This window comes from Panthera tigris, chromosome E2, assembly GCF_018350195.1.
Source record: "Panthera tigris isolate Pti1 chromosome E2, P.tigris_Pti1_mat1.1, whole genome shotgun sequence".
Classification (NCBI taxonomy): Eukaryota; Metazoa; Chordata; class Mammalia; order Carnivora; family Felidae; genus Panthera; species Panthera tigris.
The window spans coordinates 30,219,718-30,234,640 of record NC_056674.1 but is presented as its reverse complement, the minus strand read 5'-3'; the positions used below and the strand labels follow the sequence as shown (position 1 = coordinate 30,234,640).

Below are 14,923 nucleotides of genomic sequence, written 5' to 3'. Positions count from 1 at the left end.
ACACAATCCTGGCTTCTTGCATCAGCCCCCCCCCCCCCCACGGTCCCCAGCCTCCAGGGACATTACTAAGGAAGCCTGCTCCCAAACAAGAACCCGCAGGTGGATTCATGGAGCGCAGGTATCGGTCTTGAGGTGTCGGGCAGTTTCCCGCTATGAGAAACCAGGGCAGAGAGGCTCTCTCTCCAGGTCCTGGCCACGGATTCCTGGCATCTGCAGCCTATACAGACATCATCACACTTTAGGATATTCGGCTTGGCTTCTCGATTTGTATCTATCATAATTTGGTTTCTAGGACTAGGATTCAAGTGCAAGTGACTTCTTTGGAGATGATCCCGGCGCACACCAGGAGGGGAATGAGGAATTGAGACGAGGCAGAAGGACGATCAATGAACGATGTGTCATCAAGCCAGCGGGCAGTTGGGGAACTCCAGAAGCCACTGCAGAACGAGCACCACGGAGTTATGCCACCGAGGAAGAGGAAGCAGGTGGCTATTTATACACATGCTCTTGTCAATCACTGGCTGAGGGTTATTCCTTGGGTGGTGGTGGGCTGGCGGGGGGCGGGGAGGCATTGATTCTCTGGGATGTGTGCCCAGCTGCACACGGGGGTGGGACAGGCTCTGGGTGCCCGAGAAGGGTCTCAGGTGAGATGCAGACGACGGCAATTGGCAGGTGGGCCATTGCAATGCACACGAGACACGAGGCTAAAGCTCGAGAGGATGGCAAGGTGTGTCCTGGCAGCCTTTGCTGGAGCTTTGCCTGCTAGCCTCTGCCTAGATCGTACGGCAGTCCCCCCCCACCTCTCCGCACTCGCTTTCGGAACTACCCGTGGCCAACTGCGGTTCAGAAGCAGACGGTGCTCCTTTTGACGCAGATTCAGAAGGTCGGTGGTGAGGCTGCATTGGGTCACGTGCCCAGGTCATTCGCCTCACTGCATCTTGTCACCTAGGCATTTCATTGTCTCACATCACGGCAAGACACAGAAAGGTGAGTGCAGTGAAAGAGGATATTTTGAGATAGAGAGAGAGAGAGAGACCACATTCCCATCACTTTTATGACGGTAAATTGTTAGAATTATCCTACCTTATAATTAGTTATTGTTGTGAATCCCTTACTGTGCCTAATTTGTGAATCACACTCTGTCACAGATATATACGTACAGGAAGAAAACACAGGATATTTGCAGTCTGGTACTATCTTTGGTTTCAGGCATCCATTGAGGGGCCTGGAACGTACCCCCCACACGTAAGGGGGGACTCCTGTGCCTACAACGACAAAGATGTGTGCCGAGCTCGCACATCTGTGTTCCGTAGTGCCCGCCTGGACACGAATATTTATCATCCATTCAGCCCTCTCGGTGGATGTAATGCTAAGCACACCACGAGGTCAGCCCCCTCAGTCTTTACGACAACGCCACGGGTAGGTACCGTTATCTACACCTCACACATGAGGAAGGGAAGGCACTGGGGTGTTGAGCAACTCGCTGAAATGGTAGCATCAGGGTATTCGAACTTACAGCCTGGCACCAGAGACCTACCCTTGGGGTGCTGCGCTGGACTGCCCCTCACAACTTTCCAGTTCGAATCTGGAAGCTCTGGAGACCACGGCTCCCCCAACTATCGCCGCCATTTATTGACTCCATCACCTGCGTCCCATCCTCCAGTTCACGGTCTTACTTTCGTTCCATTGTGTCGACTTCCTCGCTGGGGCTGAGTGGTATGCGTTGTTCGCCCCATCCTAGAGCTCAGGAGAGTGAGGTTCAGCAAAGTGAACTTGCACAGCTGGTGGGTGAAGAGTCAGGGTTCAGACAGAGGCACGTGCACACCAGACCCCCCAAGCCATGGCTCCAAGATGCGTTTTTCACCCGGCGCCACCGCAGCAGGGAGCAAGCAAGGAAGGAAGGACATCCAAGAGAGTAGCACCCCCTGACTTGCCTCAGAGCAGGCAGAGGGGTCAAGGGCCAGGCAAGAAAGGAAGGTCATTAAGGAAATCACGGACCCTCCCCCCACCCCACCCCCCTATCACGGATGTGACATAATGAGGCGAGGTGGTTGCTATTTCCTAACCAACTTTGATAATATCCAAAGTGCTTTACAATCTACTTCCCTTTCACCTGGCACACTGGCCGGACTACCTGGATGCAGCGGAGCCGGCCAGGCTGTCAGAAGCCACCCCTCCAATACTTTTTTGAAAACCCTTCCATCAGCCCCCCGAGATTAACAACACAGCCCCACGGTGTCGCACAAGTTGGACTTTGGGGGTTGCGTGCATGTGCACGAGGACAACAGCCATACCCTGCCCAGGCCGTGTGGGGGTGCTGGAACAAGTAGGAGAAGGAGGGCTAGCCCGGGTTCCACCAAAAGACATGCTGGGCACTCAGGGTGGTGCTTATGGAGGAGCTTCCTTATCTCTTACCTTTCCTTCCCTAGCACCTTCTCCCCTTTTCTTCTCCCTTTGTCTCTTGCTTCTTTTATTTCCTTTCTGGAAAAGGAAGCCCCGTGTGGGAGAACAAGCACTATCCAGGAAATCCAGAGACCTGGCTGTATAGTCAGCAAAAAATGAAAGATGCCTTGTTCAAGGGCGGCAGTCCCAGCCCTGGGTTTCTGTCGCTGACCAGCCAAATAGCCGCCTTCTTCTCTCTAGATTTCAGCCCCCAAATTGTAACCACAGGACAGATGCATTAGATCAGGGCTTCAGGCTTTTTGAAAAGATAAAATTTATTTACAACTGTTTACAATTACAGTAAAACCTTGGTTTCTCAGCATAATTCGTTCTGGAGACTTGCTTGAGATCCAAAGCACTTGCCTATCAAAGCGAATTTCAAGAACCGTTGGCTCAGTTGTGATCCTGTGACGTTCGGTGCCACCTACTACTCGTATTGCAAGACACTGCTGGTTTATCAGGTTAAAATTGATTGGAAATGTTTGCTCGTCTTGAGGAATGCTCGCAGAACAAGTCACCCGCAATCCAAGGTTTTACTGTATTTTTGAGCCTATATTTTGCAGATAGTAGATTTTACATTAAAAAAAAAAATTTCAAGACTATTGGCCTTCCTTGAAAAAAATAGACCTGGTCACACAGGACCTACAGTCTTCATGCTAGTTGTCTGTTGGCACTGAGTTCCTTTGCCTCCTCTAGATGGAGCATGCATTCACCACCCAGAGCTCACAGTCACTTGGTCTTACCCCTACCCTGCTCCTGGGTTTGTTAGAGGCTGGGGAAAAGACAGAACCCACAGGCACCTCAGAAGCTCCTAAAAATGCATATGGATAGAGGATCTTTTTTTTTTTTTTATTTTAATGTTTATTTTTGAGACAATGAGAGAGACAGAGTGCAAGCAGTGGAGGGACAGACAGAGGGAGACACAGACTCTGAAGCGGGCTCCAGGCTCCGAGCTGTCAGCCCAGAGCCAGACGCGGGGCTCGAACTCACGAACCGAACCGTGAGATCGTGACCCGAGCCGAAGCCAGATGCTTAACCAACTGAGCCACTCAGGAGCCCCTGGATAGAGGATTTCTAAGCCTTGCCTTCTCTGTGTGAGAAAGCCTGAAAACAAGGCGAAACAAAAAGCCAGCCTAACCTGACACTGAGTGCAGCCAGTGGCAGAAACGCCATGTCCTGCACACACCATTTTCAAGGTGTCTTCACACATGGGAGCTCCGGGATTCTCCCACCCGGGGAGGCACAGGTGCCAGGTTCCTGCTCAACACATTGCAAGATGAGGAACCTGAGCTGCAGGGAGGGGAGGTGACGCGCCCACAGTCACAATGCTGCCATTGTCAAGGGCTGAATCAAACTCGGGTTTGCTCCCTCTTGCCCGGTGCTCCTTCCCCTCTACCAGGAAGTCTCTCCGTCTCAATTTGAATACTAGCTGTTTCCCCACTACATTGTCCATTGGTTCCTCTAACAGCTTGGCAGGTGTGCTGGGCAGCTGCTACTAAACCCATTTCAACAGATGAGGAAACTGTGGTGGTGTGGCCTGTTGGCATAAAAGCAAAGCAAGAAATTTTCCCTGGCATAACTGGAGGGAGAATGGGAGGGGTGAGTCTCACTCTCTCCCCTCCCCCTCCCCTCTCTCCCCCTCTCTCTCTCTGGGTGGGGGAAAGGGGGACCCTATTACACTCCCCCCGCCTCCTCTTTTTCTTCTTAAGAGAGAAAAAAAAGGGGCAGGGAAAAGGAAAGATTAAAAAGTACCAAACACCAATCGTACTCACTTTGCAAATTTGGAAACAGCAGTCCTGGATTCTTTTCTCTTTTTCTTCCCTCCCTTCCTTCTTTTCTTTTTACTATGAAAACAAAGAATTATCTAATGGCATTTGAGCTTTTCAAGACACTGCATGGATTTCTCAGTGGTTCTTACCCAAATACATAAAAGGCAGCGTGGGATGCTGAGTTGTACTTCCCAAGTTAGGATACTGAATCAGTCATGGAACTAACAAGCACAGTTTCACACACTGGCTTAGAAACGACGGTCAGAGGGAACCCCAGATCACTTGGGATTTCAGAGCGAACCAAGCTAAGTCTCTCAGAATTGTTGTTCTGGTTTGGGGAACATCTACAATGTGCCAGGTGTCTCCTGGGTACTGTATAGACAAAACCTTTAAATCCACAAAATATTCCTAGGAGGGCATTTGTTATCTGCATTTCCCTACTGAGGAATCGGAGGTGGGCCAAAAATGTCTAGAATGCTGCCCAAGGTCATCCCACAAGCCTGGGTCTGACTTTAAAACCCACATTCCCTCTACCACACTGAGTTTGCAATAGAAAAAAAAAAAAATGCACCCCCTCCACCAATATTCCTGTGAGTCAGGGCCTTTCCTTAATCCATTTATCCCCAGTGACTCTTTCTGTGTGTTTGGGGGGGTTCCTACAAATCCTTTGGGGTTGTCTGAAGGATAGATCATGTTTGGGCTACTTTGCCATCAAATAAACTTCAACAATATAATCAAAATCCTAAATAGTAGCCAATAGTGTACTGGAGTCAGCTCTCAGTTCTCCACTCATCTTAGGCTGTCACTTTTAATGTCCTTTTGGCAGGGATAAAGCCAGTTTAAACTAAGTAACGAACATTCAGGAAGCAAACACCCATGCCACACCCTTGACATGGTGTACTAGAGAGGAGGGAGTAAACATTAACCAGAAAGCAAATACGGAAACATCAGAGAGGTGGTGCATGGAGCAAAAAGCAAGCAAAGTCGGGTAACAGTAGCTAAGCTCATGGACTTGGAAATCAGCCAAAGTCTGGGTTCAAATCCCTCCTTTGATACTTACTAGCTGCCTGGTATTAGGCAAATTACTTAACTGGTTTTAGCCTTAATTTTCTCTGTAAATCTGGGGTGATAATAATACGTTCCTCTGAGTCTTGTTATATAGATTAAATGTTATAATGTATAGAGCATGTTTGGGAGAGTGCCTGGCATTATTATTATGGGCTCAATCAATGATAGCTGTTATTATATACAATCAAACTGCAATTAACCTATTTTGAGAGGACTCTCTCCTCTCAAATTTCATCACTCTCCGCTCACATTTCAAGAAAAAGGTCACATCGGAGTTTTTTTTTTTTTTTTTAATTGTTATTATACTACTCTTTTTACATTTCTGGAGCATGTTCTGTGGTCACTACAGATTCGAGCTAAACTGCCCACAATGTGAATATTCGCCATAGCAATAACAGTGGCTCCTCTGTGAAAAGCAGGTGAGACTGTAAGCACAGAAGAAAGAGAGTGATATGTCCATTGGACTCAACCTGTGGAAGAGAGCAGGTGGGTAGGAAGCCAACAGGTTTCGGGAAATATATGCAGAATGGAACTTTGGGGAGAATGCCAACTGTCTATCCACCCATGCCCCAGTCCTGGGTGGGGGCACCCCGGTCAATTGATATCACGCAGAAATGGAAACCGGCAGGGACTGGAAAAGAGCAGCCAGAAGACGTAGAGAAAATAAGCCCCTAGTTCATCAGAGGCAGGATGAAAGCTGACGCCACTCCTTCCTGAAAAGAGAAAATGAGGGTATCCGATAGAACAGTGCTTGGTATCTGCAATCAATGCAGCGATTCTGGCCGGGCACAAAAGTCTACTGTGCCATTTTGGATGCCCTATTATGAAAAGGATACTGTGCCATTAGTGAGGCCCGGTGCAGTACAGCCCAAGTGACCGGGGGGCACAAAGCTCCACGGATATTTTAAAGGGGAAGTGAAAACAGACTGGCACTCTCCAGGAAACGAGACACAGAGAGGCGGGAATTCGCAGAGGGACATGGCATCGGGAAGTGAAGACAGAATAAAAGCTAAAAAGGACACTGGAGTTCATTGGTCTGTCTCCCTGCCTATCTTCTGCGTCCTCTGAACCTAGGTTAAGGCAGGATGGTCCGAAAGAGGTATTTATTAATGAGGGCACTTAAAAAAATACTAAGCATTTACCCGGGAACCAAACAGAGAACAGACAGGAGAATAATGAGTTCTGGAATTAGGGTAAGAAATGCCTACAATGGGGCGCCTGGGTGGCTCAGTTGGTTGAGTGTCTGAGTCTTGACTTTAGCTCAGGTCGTGATCTCGCGGTTCGTGGGATCAGGCCCCGAGTTGGGTTCCAGTCTGACAGTGCGGAACCCACTTGGGATTCTCTCTCTCTCTCCCCCTCTCCCCCCTCCTCCACTTGTTCTTTCTCTCTCTCTCAAAATAAATAAATAAACATTTTTTAAAAAAAAGTGCCTACAGCAACCGTTCCAATGACTTTGGAATAGCATCAAATAGCTGGAGAAAAGGAGAAAGGAAACCAAGAGATACTGAGCAATTGATATGCTTCAGAACTGGCTTTGAAGTCAAACGCCTCAACCCTCACTCATTAGCTGTGGAACTTTGGGCAAGTCCCTCAACTTCTCTGAGCCTCAGGAACAATGTAAGCCGCGACTTCATTGTGTTTTTGTGAACATAAGAAATAACAATGCGTATGAAATACCTAGAATAGTGCCCACCATGGAATGGGCCCCCACAAAGTGGTGGGCATTGTTGCCGTTGTTATCGGTGTTGTTCACGTAGCGTGCCGGGGAGAAGGGCCATGTTTTACACGTGAGGAAATCACGGCTCAGAGAGGTTAGATAATTTGCCCAAGGTTGCACAGGCAGTAAATAGTGGAACTTGTACTTGACCCCTGGTTTGTCTGACATACTCCCTCCCCATCCCATCCCATGGCAACTGATAAAAAGGAAGACAAAATCCTTGCTTCATCTATGCTTAATCCACGCTTCCTTCATAGATAACACATTTTCTAGGAACCTAACTCATTAGCACATACTTATATGGTTTCTACAGCTCTGAGGCCTCTGCAGGCCTCAGTGAAAACCTGACTTATATTTGGGGATCCTGGGAAATGGACGTCCCCAGAAGCCAAAATAAGTAGAGTAATGGAGACTGCATGCGTTACAAATGAATAAAAATAGCATTTGAGAGGATGGTTTGGAGAGAGAGGGGTCAGTTATTTGGCAAGTGACTACAGAGCATCTCTGAAGACTGATAAAGCTTCTGTGCACACGGCCATGTTGCCTCCTTCAGCAAGCTTACCGTCCTTCTGGGACCTCTCTTCCTCCTTCTTTTTTGCTTCCCAGCTCAGAGCCTAGGTTTTGTTCAGGACAGTCTAGCTCTAACAATGGATTGTATTTGGCCTCAAGCAATCTGGACAACCCATTCTCCTTTGCCAGTGATAGGCCATGGATGGGTGTGTGTCCCAGTTTTAGCCAGGAGATGCAAGCAAATGTCTGCAGGAAACTCCTAGGCTCTCTTGCTCTGGCAAGAGGGGGTATGTGAGAAGAACCCTTCTTGGTTCCTGCTTGGTATGCTGGGTATGAAGATGTGATACCTGGAGCCACAGCAGCTGTCCTGCAGCCATGAGGGGAGACATTGCTGATACATTGAGAATGGCAGATCAGGAAGAAAGAATGAGCCTAAGTTCTCAGTGACATCATTAAACTGCTGTGCCAATCCTGGAACCACTTGTTTCCATATACCTTGCTCTGTCAGTAAACTAAAGGTTTTTGTTGCCTTCCCATCACTAGTTGGCATTTCTATTACCAGACCAATAAAATGAGACTACCTTGGAATGGGACCAGGTTATGTGTGTTTTAAATATTCCCAAATCACCCTAATAAGGTTAGGGTTCAGAACCACTTTTCTATCCCCTGAAAAGCTTAAGCATCGTGAGACGTGTTCCAGCTATTCAGAAGAGGAAAAGACTTCTTTCTGGGCGGATTAGCAGTGAAAACATTTGGGAGAAGGTAGCATTTGATCTGACCTGGGTGGGATGGGTAGGATCTGAGCCTATGAGGATAAAAGAAAATGGTACTCGAGGGAGCAAAGCCCTGAGGAGCACAGGCTGTATATGGGGATGCTCAAGTAGCTCACCTTGGCTGCATCACAAGGCATGAAAAGTAGGCGATGAGGCTGGAGAGATGGTTTGGGGCTGGGCTGGGTATTGGGTGGTGGTTTAATGCCATGCTAAGGACTTGGTGCCCAAGACTGAGCTAGTTGCTAGAGATGATGAAAGAGAAGTTTAAGACCCAGCCTGGTCCCTGAAATGTTTCCAGAGTAGTGGGGATGTCAAAGGTTACTCATGAAACTCTCGGGAAAACAAATGTGCCATATATAATTAAGCTCCCCAGGTGCCAGCACAGAGAGAAATAGCCTTAGGATGTCAGAGTCAGGAGAGAACGGTGTGGGGTAGAACAGGATCGCGAAGCTGTAGGATGCTAGGGGTGGATGGATACCTATGGGCACAGTGTCTCACTTTCTAAATGATACTGGAATGCTGTCTATGCCACTCCTGGGAAGTGAGCCCTTAGACTCTATCTAACCTCTTCTGGCACAAAGACTTCACTGGTTGGAATCTATTATTAGACAGTTTCAATGATCATCCAGTTTTTTATTACATCATACCAGAATCAATCTTTTTAAAGCTTTAGCCCACTGACCCTCGTTTTACTCTACTAGTCTAGGGTGAGATGAGTTGAATTATTGGTTCTACTACTCTGTAATGTTAATGCATTCAGCCCCTTCCCACAGTCTCATAGTGAATAAAGTATATTTTCCTGACCCTTGACTTTGAGATGGCTTGATTCGAGCAATTGGGATGTTGGTGGATGTAATGCCAGCAGAGGCTCTTAATGTGTGTGTCCATTTGGGAAAGCACTTTTGTACTCTTCAATCACGATGAGGAAAATATTCCCAGGGGCACCTACTGATTTCCAAAGAAAAAGAAACACATGGGACGAAACTGACCCAAACCATGACCTTGATCCAAGCACAGCAGAGACCTCATCGGATCAGACAAAGTCCAGCTCACCTGTGGAGCTGCAAGAAGTAAACAGATGTGGTTAATAAGCACTCATGTGGCAACGGCTGACTAAGACATACAGCGACAAAGAACAGGTTTGCTCCCTTCACACCAGAATGCTCTTCAAATAGATGGAGGTCACTATTATCCCCCCCCAAATATTATCATTTTGTTCTCATATATCCCAGTGCTGATAACCATTTCTTGTGTGGCGTGCGTTCCAAACCTTCCTGAATGTAATTGCTCACTCTTTCACCCAGAACTGAGCACACGGTGCTCCAGATGTAATGTGCTCCTTGCAGAACCTATTAGGATTATCACTGCCCTTCAACTGAAAATAATACTTTATTACCACATGTAAAATTGCTTTAAATACAAAAAAAAAAACCCAAAACTTCTGTTGTTGGATCATATGGAGCTTTGGGTTGATTAACCCTCTGACCTTTTCTGAGTCAATCACTGTCAGTCTGGCTCTCTGAACCTATACGTACACAGTTGACATTTTTTTGGATGTATTCAATATACAGATTCTATTACTCTTAAATTGTATATGGCTGTTCCTGACCTAACAACCTGGCCTGTCAATACAATTTGAATCCTTATTCTGTCATCAAACATATCAACTGTTCCTTTCCTACTTAGGCCATCCATAAATTTGGTAAGTATGCTTGCTACGTCCTCCTCCAAATCATCACAAGAACAAATATTAAACACAACAGTGGTAAAAACAAGAACCTAATGGCATATCTCTAGAGACTTCCAGGATGAATATGAGTAGGTTGGTTGAAATTGAGTAACAAATCCCTTTTCAACTATATCGTCATCCTGTCTGTGTTTTGACATGTTGTCCACAAGAATACTATGAGTGACATGACCTTGCTTATAACAGTATATATCAGTGAAGTAACTTTATCAAAAATGGAAATTGGTTGGAACAGCAGGATCTGCTCTTGGAGAACTGATAAAGGGTCTTAGTAATTAGTTCTTTCTTTTCTGTGTGCTTATCAACATTGTTTAATAATTTGTACCATCTAACTGTCAGGAAGCAACATTGGAATAATATCTCCAGTCTGGCGAATGTATCTTTAAAAATTTTTATGAAATTTATCATTGATGAGTAGTGTAATTTGGTACAATGTAATCTATGATGATGTGTCTTATCAGGACACTTCCCCTGGACTTGACCCCGTCTTTCTCACTGTCTTGCAGACCAGAGGCATTGTGCACCACACCAAATCCAACCTGGCCTTGCCAGCAGTTGGATAGCCCCAACCTAGACATGCACTGCTCCTATATGAAGCCAGGCTCCTACAGCTTGTGCTGTGTTACACATGCTGAGCTACTCCTTGGGCAGTAGCTCCAGATTCAGGACTATCAGGCATTTCCTCTCCCCACCCCCCACATTATGCACATCCCATCTCCCGCCCCAGGACTTTCCTATTGTCATTAAAGTGCAAGACCACCATGACCACCATGACCACCATGACCCCCACTAGGCACTTTCTTTCCTCCTTGCAGAGGGATGGTGTGGAGACAAGGCAGCTTCCCATGGACTCCAAGAAGACATCCAGTAAGACAAAGCAATCATCTTGACAGGAAGTAATGCCCTTCCCTGTATGACTTCTCTCCTTTGCTGCCTCCTAAGTTTTTGCCACAAGCTTTGCTTTCTAGGTTAGCCAAAGCTCTCAGCCCCCTGCCTGTGTCCCCTTAGCACTCACTTCCTCTATCTGCTGACGACTTCCTACCACCAGCACTTTCTCCTGCATCTCAGCCTACACGTAGGGAAGGCTGGATGCACTGGAGAACCGATGCCCCAGAGGGCAGAGGATAAACCCTTCTGATTCCTCCCTCTTTGGGTGGGACAACTCTGAAACACATTCTACCCTGTGTCTCAGAGGTCCCCAGTGGGACTGAGCCCCAGATGCCTGCAGTGCTAACCATTGACCCGTGTCTTATTGATTCCCTTTCCCTCCTTGTCTCATTTCCTCACTCCTGTTCTGGTGCTTCTTGGAATCACCTCCCAAATAAATGATTTCCACTGAAATCCTTGACTCTGGATCTGCTTCTTGGGAGACCCAACCTGAGGCACTAGGGTACCTGAGACCTTCTCCCATGATAAGAACCCCTTCCCTATCAAGGTCTCCCATTCTGATGGAAGAGTGACAAGGGTGTGCACTAGCCAGATAGGTCTTTATTTTTTTCCTGTATTCTTGTACACTATTTCTTTTTTTTTTTTAACGTTTATTTATTTTTGAGACAGAGAAAGACAGAGCATGAACAGGGGAGGGGCAGAGAGAGAGGGAGACACAGAATCCGAAACAGGCTCCAGGCTCTGAGCGGTCAGCACAGAGCCCGATGCGGGGCTCGAACTCACGGACTGTGAGATCATGACCTGAGCCAAAGTCAGACACTTAACCGACCGAGCCACCCAGGCGCCCCAGTGTACGCTATTTCTAAGTAAAATTTAAAGACGTAAATCATCAATGTTAACAGAATAGTGTGTTACCAGAGTATTGCAGCTTGTTATCTGCAACATTATATTAGTAGATCTCACTTTCGCATTTCATTTCTGTCAAAATGTTATTTCAATGATTTGAATAGGTAATAAATGGGAACATGGTAAAAAAAAATATGTGCAGAAGGATGGATAGTGAAAGCAAGTCTCTCTCCCCCATCTTAAGTCTACTCATCTGTTACTAGTTTCTTATGCATCTTTCCAGAAACGTTCTATGCATTAACAGTCACACGCACTCATGTTCGTGCACACACGCTCACGTTCATGCACACACGCTCACACACAGGTACACATGCCTAACTTCCTATAGGACAGGTGGAATCCTGTACTGTACTCTATGGATTCTTCTGAATGTTGCTTTCTCATGTGAGAGTAAATCTTGGTGGTCATCTCGTGTCAGTAAACCCACACTTGCCCTATTCCTTTAATAGTGGGGCTAGTTTTCCAGTGTATGCATCAGTTTCAATGCCTTTTAAGTAATCTTACTCCTTTAACATCACCTAGACCCTAACATGATCTAAAACCTTGAAATAACTCTTTTATTTGCTCACAATTCTACAATCTAAACTGGGCCCACCTGGGTAATACTTCTGGTCTTGCCTGTGGTTGTCCCTATGGATGCGTCCAGCTTGGCAGGTGGATTTGGGGCTGGGATGGCTGGGTCCCTTGCTGTCATTCCATGCCATTTCAGGGTCTCTCTCTTTCCTCAAGAGCTCTCATGGCCTCTCTACATGGTCACTCCAGCAGGGGAGGGAGACTGGGCTTTTTATGTGGCTCTTCAGAGCTCTGGAAGCTGTCAGCCTTCTTAATGCTTAGGCCAGAAACTGGCCTGTCTTCACCTCTGCTGCATTCTATTGGTTGGACCACATCATGGACCCAGCCATGATTCAAGGACAAGGGACTTCACAAGGGTGCAGACATAGGGAAATGTGGTTTGTTGGGGGTCACAAATCTGAAAGTACAAGGGACTTCAGGGGAAACTAACTAGTTAGGGGATCAGGGATCCCAACAGATGTACATCCTTTTGATGGGATTTGTGACATTTTGTTTGAAAATGTGATTATAATTTTTAACAATGGCAGCACATCCGTAATTCACATCATGGAATTGTAAGAAGATTTAGAGAGATCACCCAAAACTTCTCCTTCATTTGGCCAATGAAAGATCTGAAAATCTGAAAGGTTAACTAACAGTCAAAAGAATGACAGCATTTCCCTGACTCGTGGTCCCTGAGCCAGCCCCAATTCTTTATCCCCCTCCTTATCTTTCATGCCCTCCATGAAGTTCCCCTCTGTAGGCTTCTGCCCATTCAGTTCCTGGTTTAACAAACATGTATTGAGTACCTGCTATGTTCTGGGCACTGTTCCAGAAGGTCATTATTTCAGAGATGTAGTAATTCTAGCCCAACGTAAGTGGTGTGCTGGAGCTGGCTCGAACCATCACATGAGACCTGCCTGTGCGCATCTTCAACTCCGCGTTTGGTGACATCATGTTGGTAGCTTGAAATTGGCCGTGCTGGGAATATGTGTAGCACAAAACTTGAGAAACACTACAATTCAGGACTTTTTTTTCTCCCCAAAGAGTTGCTTGTTAAACATTTACCAGCACACCCTGGATTTAGTCTTAAACCACATTCTCTTTTAGGCTAAGAGGGGTTTCTTTACCACAGTCCATGCTGACCTACAGGTCTCTGTCTTGTCATTCACTGATTCACCCAATCAGTAAATATTAATTGATCAACTACCAAGTTATAGGCCCTGCATCAAGAAGGTGACCTCTGCTCTTTACCAGATAATTGTCTGCAGGCAGGAAAGTGGGCCTGGTGTTGCTAGATTTGCTTTAGTAACAGAACTTGGTAATCCAGATTTATACATAGCATTGCCCAAATTTTGAATGTAAGCAACAAATTGCAAAAATTTACAAATTGTGTCTGGGCCAAATTAAGCATGTCTTTAGGTTATATTTGTTAGGAGGGCCACTAGCCTATAACTTCTATTCTTTTATTATTATTATTATTATTATTATTATTATTATTAATTATTTTATTTTAGAGTGAGAGAGAGAGAGAGCACACGAGTGGGTGAGAGGGGCAGAGGGAGAGAGAGAATCTTAAGCAGGCTTCACACTCAGTATGGAGCCCAACGTAGGGCTTGATCCCACGACCCAGAGATCATGACCTGTGTCGAAATCAAGAGTCAGTTGCTCAACCAAATGAACCACCCAAGTGACCCTGCAACCTCTATTCTAATCCTCACAAAAGTGTGTGACATCAAGGCCCTAGGCTCTCCACCCCGCCATGCCCACTGGTGTCGCTGCAGTTAAACCACCTGGAAATCCAGGCATATGGAGGGCACTCTGCCCTCTCCCCTGTGTTTAAAACAAGATCCTTTGCTTACAGGTCTGTGTGGCTGCCAACTAATAACCATTTCTTCAGGTTCACGTTTCACTCTCTACTCAGCTACACTGGCCTTCTTTTAGATGTTTGAAGAGCCCATGCTGCCTTCTACCACAGGGCCTTTGTACCTGCTGTCTCCTCCTCCTGGAACACTGCACTTTCACTTCAACACAAAGACTATTTTCTCAAGGAATCTCTGTTCTTCTAGACAAGCTCAAGTCCCTATAATTAATCTACCATTATGACCAGAGTTTGATCTTTTGTACCATTGTGATGGCCACAAGAATGCACTTCTTAGATCTTTTTGTGGAGGGGAGTCTAATTGATAACCCCAGCTGCTCTGCCCTGACCACCACCCCTCTGCTGGGGCCATACTTCCCAAGGGCTGCCCCTAGCCCATCACTGAGCATGGCAAGAACTCTCAGGCAGGTCTGTTCTTCAGAACATGAGACTCTTCTGATGGGTAACTTTGGCGTGGCCTGGATTCCCTGGGAACCACCCCACAGAGCAAGACCACTGTCTCTCTCCACCCCAGACCTGCTTCACCATCTGAAGACTGGCTCCCCCAGTCTTCTCCAGCCTCCTCCCTATCCTCACAAATAAATCTCCTGCATGTTTAGTCCTGTCCTACTGGCTGCTTCTTGAGGGACCTAAACTAGTGTAAGCATCTATTATGGGGATAAATTTAGG

The 14,923-nt window shown here is 46.5% G+C and overlaps 1 long non-coding RNA gene across 2 annotated transcripts; it reads left to right on the top strand.

The window, feature by feature from the left end:
- The first annotated feature begins 3 nt into the window (after window positions 1-3).
- Window positions 4-11,307, top strand: LOC122234101. Of its 2 annotated transcripts, none has more exons than XR_006211835.1 (4): window positions 4-118; window positions 293-485; window positions 875-987; window positions 10,842-11,307. It is a non-coding gene; the product is annotated as an uncharacterized LOC122234101 (long non-coding RNA). The 2 variants fall into 2 exon arrangements; XR_006211834.1 differs by lacking the exon at window positions 10,842-11,307 and adding an exon at window positions 1,149-2,036.
- The last annotated feature ends 3,616 nt before the right edge of the window (window positions 11,308-14,923 follow it).